Genomic DNA, 6,252 nt, shown 5'->3' on the forward strand with positions numbered 1-6,252 from the left:
CACCCTATGCTGCCATTACTTCCAGTAGATTGTTTACTGGCAGGGTGAATTGATTTATTTGCTGCTGAGAAAGCTGCCAGGACAGGCCTCTGGGCACCAGATCTCCCTGCTTCTTCCAGAACACCCCTGGCTTCTTCCCTGCCCCAGTCACTGCTGTAGGAGGGTCCTATATGCACTGAGCCTAAAGTTTTTCCAAGCTTTCTTAGCGCAGTTGGCAGCCTCAGAGTTCAAGCCTCAGAGAAGACAATGGTTTTTGCTCCCTGCTTCAGATTTTCTAATGGAAATCAGAGAAAAGAAACTATAGGAGAGTGGTTTCTAGACACCCTCCCACCCATCTAACACACACACACACACACACACACACACACACAGACTTTTCTAAGTCATTAACTTTTCCTTCTCTATGGAGTTTGTATTCTCCATAGAGCAAAATAAAACAAAAATATGCAAGTCTAAGCCTAATACACTATGAAACTCAATACAGATAAAATCTCACCCTCAGAGATGTTCCAATAAACTTCTTTCATGGACTAGAACTATTTCTAGTCTGGGCCCAATCTTTTCATGGGGTATAGTCCTTGTTCCAGCTCAGGTGGTAGCTAGACAATCTCTCATGACTGCAGCCACCTTTGTTCTTTTCCACCCCCTTATACAGCTTTGGTACAAGGCAGGAATCTTTTGTCTCTCTCCTGGGAAAAAGCCCCAGGTTTAAGATGGATTCCTGTACCAGGTGACATGGTCTACTTCCTCACCTGTTCACTGGCCTTGCAGTCTGGAGGAAGAAAGGCCTCTGGGCCTGCAGCAAAGCGCTGTGTGCTGACTTTTTGAGCAAATGCAGGGCTGGCCAGAGAGGCATGTTCCCACTGGGTCCTCCCTGCCAGAAAAAAATTGTCCCCACAGAGTCCTCCTTGCCAGAAGTCAACAGAGATCAAGGGCTCCCCTGCTGGTCCCATGGTGTAGGGCCGGCACTCAGGGCTTTGAATCTTGCAATCAAAGTTTGTCTCAATGGGGTCTTTGGTTGCCAGCTAACCATCCTGGGATTTCCAAAGCTTCGTCTTGCTCTCTCAAATGACATGGTAGCCTGTCTTTTGCCTGCTAGCTGTTGTGACTTGAGCGCAAGAAAGGACGTTTGATCCAGAAGGCTGGCCGTGCCTGGAGTCCTGTAGATAGAGATGCGAGCTGCATTTCCTCTCAGTCCTGAAGCTGGGCTGCAGCCTGGCCTAGGAGCCAGCCCTATTGGTTGACCTACTGGCCCAAAATCACATGGGTGGTGTTGGTGTTCCCCAGGAATGCTGAAGGGTGGACCTAAGGGAGGGAGGCTTAATATTCCTCCCTATCAGTCAGGGCAGAAGAGGAGGGCTGCAAGAGTGGGCAGGTTGATGATCTGGGCCTTCTAGCATTCGGTTGGGGATGAGGTGGGGAATGTGAACTGGGAAAAACGGTTGCTGGCCTCTGAGGAATGGCTCGGCCAGTGGCGTAACTGGACCTTGTCATTACCTACAAGGTTGTAATGCTCAAGACCTATCTTTTGGCTGCAGGGAATTTCCTCAGTCATGTATATCCCCCTGCTCCACGAGTGCTGCTGAGACCGAACATGATAGCCTTCCACTTCTTGTGGGGCAATAGGATGTCTCTACCTATTTAGGAGAAGTGTGGCTTTTCTGCAGTATTAGAAGGGGGGTTGGGCCCGGTGGGCTTTGAAGCCTTTTATGGCTCTACTTTTTCGTTTTTCAATTTTCAGCGGGTGGCTGAGCTGGAGGTCAGGTCAGGCACAAGAGGAATGGCAGAGCAACCACAAAGAATGCAACTGACTCTTTGGATATGGCTGTATTTTTTTTGACCCCACTGGGTGCAGCACCGGGTATGGGATGGCCGATGGTGGCTGAAGGGGGAGGAGATTAGGAAGCCCGCCCCTCTAGTGTTCTTCTACTCCCACCTTACATCCTACAGGATTTTCAGTGGGTGGCTAGGTGGAAGGTGCTTGCAGGATGGTTTCATCCGCAACAGTGGCCGCCCTCACAGCAGCGGCGGCCACAGCAGAGAGGGCCCCCTTTCGGCTCAGTCTGAACAGAGGTTAATGTACCACTGGGTGAGACAGGCCAATTTTAGGGAGCTTCCTCTGAAGGTGAGCAACTGTCCCCAGAACTTACTGACAGGAGCTTTAAAGTATTTGCAAATGTGCACGGCCGGCACGTGCAGAGCAAAGGCTGCCCAGGGGCACTGTGACAGGCTCTGGCACACCTTGAGACAATAGACCATCTTCAGCCACCAGGTAACCGAGGATCTAAGGCAGGAAAGGGGAGAGGAAGCAAGTCAAGCTGAGCAAGACAGGCAAAAATTCATCTTGCCTTCATGGGCGCTCGCAATGATGCCCTTTTTGTGTGCCATGGCTGACAGAAACATCCCAGACAGAGAAGCAGGAGGCCAAAAAAGTGCCCTTCAGGTGCTGAAGTAGCTCAGTCGGGAAAGTGTTAGACTGAAGATCTAGAGGTCCCTGGTTCAATCCCAGGTTTTGGCAGGCTCTTTCATCCCTTTGTGTGCAGCGGTGGGATGTTTTCTGGAATCACAGCAGTGCCTTTACCTGCCACGAGTCCCTCATTTCAGGCTCCCAAACAAGAAAAAACAGGCTGGACATATGCACCGAGTTGGCCCACCTGAGCTTTCTTTCTTCTCTTGCTGTTTCTCAGCAAGGGGAAGAAAAAGAAGCTCTCCTTCAAGCTGGAGTCAGAAGGATGACATAAGGATAACTTCCTGAGTGCCGGCTCCAGTCCTTTGCTCTACCAGCTGACCTATCAAAGGGCTGCCACCACTTTCTCCACATTCGCCCATCGGTGTGTTCAGAATGGAGAGCGGTAACTAGTGGTGTTCCCCAATGGTCAGTCCTAGGACCAATCCTATTCAACTTATTCATAAATGATCTGGAGAAAGGGGTAAACAGTGAGGTGGCAAAGTTTGCAGACGATACTAAACTGCTCAAGATAGTTAAGACCAATGCAGACTGTGAAGAACTTCAAAGAGATCTCACAAAACTAAGAGATTGGGCAACAAAATGGCAAATGAAATTTAATGTGGATAACTGTCAAGTAATGCACATTGGAAAAAATAACCCCAACTATACATACAATATGATGGGGGCTAATTTAGCTACAACAAATCAGGAAAGAGATCTTGGAGTCCTCATGGATAGTTCTCTGAAGACAACCACACAATGTGCAGCGGCAGTCAAAAAAGCAAACAGGATGTTAGGAATCATTAAAAAAAGGATAGAGAATAAGTTGGAGAATATCTTATTGCCCTTATATAAATCCTTGGTACACCCACATCTTGAATACTGTGTACAGGTGTGGTCTCCTCATTTCAAAAAAGATATACTGGCATTAGAAAAGGTTCAAAGAAGGGCAACTAAAGTGATTAGGGGTTTGGAACGGGTCCCATATGAGGAGAGATTAAAGAGACTAGGACTTTTCAGATTGGAAAAGAGGAGACTAAGGGGGGATATGATAAAGGTATATAAAATAATGAGTGGTGTGGAGAAAGTGAATAAGGAAATGTTATTTACTTGTTCCCATACTATAAGAACTAGGGGCCACCAAATGAAATTAATGGGCAACAGGTTTAAAACAAATAAAAGGAAGTTCTTCTTCACACAGCACACAGTCAACATGTTGAACTTGCCTGAGGAGGTTGTGAAGGCTAGGACTATAACAGGGTTTAAAAGAGAACTAGATAAATTAATAGGTTTCAGAGTGGTAGCCATGTTAGTCTGTATCAGCAAAAAGAATGAGGAGTACTTGTAGCACTTTAGAGACTAACAAATTTATTTGAGAAACAACTCTGACATCATAATCAAAAAGGCTGACAAAGGAGGTGCTGTCGTCATCATGAATAGGTCGGAATATGAACGAGAGGCTGCTAGGCAGCTCTCTAACACCACATTCTACAAGCCATTACCCTCTGATCCCACTGAGGGTTACCAAAAGAAACTGCACCATCTGCTCAAGAAACTCCCTGAAAAAGCACAAGAACAAATTTGCACAGACACACTCCTAGAATCCTGACCAGGGGTATTCTATCTGCTACCCAATATCCATAAACCTGGAAATCCTGGACGCCCATCATCTCAGGCATTGGCACCCTGACAGCAGGATTGTCTGGCTATGTTGACTCCCTCCTCAGGTCCTACACTACCAGCACTCCTAGCTATCTTCGAGACACCACTGACTTCCTGAGAAAACTACAATCCATTAGTGATCTTCCAGAAAAGGTGCCACAAGTACTCCTCATTCTTTTTTCAGATAAATTAATGGAGGTTAATTCCATTAATGGCTATTAGCCAGGATGGGTAAGGAATGGTATCACTAGCCTCTGTTTGTCAGAGGGTGGAGATGGATGGCAGGAGAGAGATCACTTGATCGTTACCTGTTAGGTTCACTTCCTCTGTGGCACCTGGCATTATCCACTGTTGGCAGATAGGACACTGGGCTGGATGGACCTTTGGTCTGACCCAGTATGGCTGTTCTTATGAAGGGAGGGGCAGAATCCTATGACAGCGTTTCTGTAGTGTAGTGTTATCACGTTTGCCTAACACGCAAAAGGTCCCCGGTTCAAAACCGGGCAGAAACATGATGGGTTATTTTTCCCAGCTCCTACTGCTGCCACTGGCCTGTCCCTGCTGTTGTAGAAGCAGCAGAGATCTGTATTCTCCGTATAACTATGCTATGTATAACCTGTATGCTCAAAAGTTCTGTTATTCGTCCGTCCCGTCCCCCCTGCTTTTGTCTCCTCTCCCTCTCTGAATACCTGTGAAGTGGCTTTCCCCCTCCCCCTCCCTCCTGGAATGCTTGTGGGATGAATGGGCTGGTTGAACAGCTGGAAGATCAGAAGAGCTTCCAGGTAGACAAGGTGTCTGGGACTCTAATTAGGCAGCACTCACACACCCAATGCATGGACACTGGCTGAGGTGGAGTGTGACCAACCAGACGCAGCCAAGTCATCTCTAGTCACAGGCCATGAGGAGCAGGTCCTTAAAAGGGGAAGGGGCCATGTGCTCAGGAGTGCACTCACAAGCTTGTACCTCCCGTGAAGGCCCTTCGCCCGGACCGCCTGGTCAGTTGTTCACTGCATTGCATTCCATCGTGCCTTGGGAAGACATACCTTCATCACACCATCCATCGCTGTGCTGTGGGACACTTACCTTAAAGGATCCTGACATCTCCAGTGCTGTGCCTGTCCTGGGAGCATGAGTATGTGAGTGTGAGTGTGACACCATCCCCCCCCCCTTCTTTTGAGCTTAGCTATCAATATAATAAACGTGCTGCTTTCTGCCAAACTCTGGTGGGTCATTAGTCCTCCCTAAGCTTACTAGCTGACCCAATTTCAGGTAACATTAATGGTGGAGGATGGTTCTGGGTGAAAGGATGACAAGCAAAGCTATGGGAGGAAATTTGGGTGTGGGGTGCAGGCTCTGCGCTGGGGGAGGGGGTTGGGGTGCTGGAGGGATGGCGCTTACCCCGGGCAGTGCAGCTCCCAAGTGACCGGTACACACAACCCTCCGGCAGCAGCTCCTCAGTGGGTGGGGCCAGAGGGTCTCCGTGTGCCGCTGCCTGCAGGCGCTGCCCCCAGAGCTCCCATTGGCTGCAGTTGCTGGCGAATGGGTGCTGCGGAGTTGGTACTCAGGGCAGGGGCCGTGCATGGAGACACTCCCCCCGCCCCAGGGGATGCCGGGACATGCCAGCCACTTCTGGGAGCAGCACGGAGGGATGGAGGTAGAGTGGGCAGGGAGCCCCCTTAGTGCTGCTGGCACATCTCTGCACACCCATTGGGGGAGGGGATCAGAGGGCCTGCATGCGCTGCCTGGGGTAGGGGCAGTGCACAGAGCTGCCTTCCCTCCCACCAGTACCGGATTTACCACAGCGCAACTGGCACCATAGCACCAGGCCCACGGTCCAAAGGGGCCCCAGCCCACTCTTCTCCGCCCCCCGCTCTCTCCTGTGGGGGCAGAAGCTTGATGCTGCCGGCTCCTGCTGCAGCAGGGCAGCCTCCACCCGCAGCCAGGCTCCTCCCTCGCCTCTTCCCCCAGCGTGCTCCGTTCCTGCCCCTCCCTGCTGCTGATCAGCTGTTTGCCACCAGGAGGGAGGGGGAAGAGCGGAGCCTCAGCGTGCTCCCCGCTCCGGGGAGGAGGAGAAGACAAGGTGGGGGCAGGGTCTTGGGGAAGGGGCTGGAATCGGGGCATACCCCCTCCAGCCCCCTGCC

General features: G+C 50.4%; 2 non-coding genes across 2 annotated transcripts; both read left to right on the forward strand.

Annotated features, from left to right (window-relative positions):
* Positions 1-2,445: 2,445 nt before the first annotated feature.
* On the forward strand, positions 2,446-2,518 carry TRNAF-GAA (transfer RNA phenylalanine (anticodon GAA)). The gene has a single exon. It is a non-coding gene; the product is annotated as a tRNA-Phe (tRNA).
* A 2,033-nt stretch (positions 2,519-4,551) lies between these two features.
* TRNAV-AAC (transfer RNA valine (anticodon AAC)) lies at positions 4,552-4,623 on the forward strand. The gene has a single exon. It is a non-coding gene; the product is annotated as a tRNA-Val (tRNA).
* Positions 4,624-6,252: the final 1,629 nt, after the last annotated feature.

Source organism: Emys orbicularis, chromosome 15 (genome assembly GCF_028017835.1).
Source record: "Emys orbicularis isolate rEmyOrb1 chromosome 15, rEmyOrb1.hap1, whole genome shotgun sequence".
NCBI classification, from domain to species: domain Eukaryota; kingdom Metazoa; phylum Chordata; order Testudines; family Emydidae; genus Emys; species Emys orbicularis.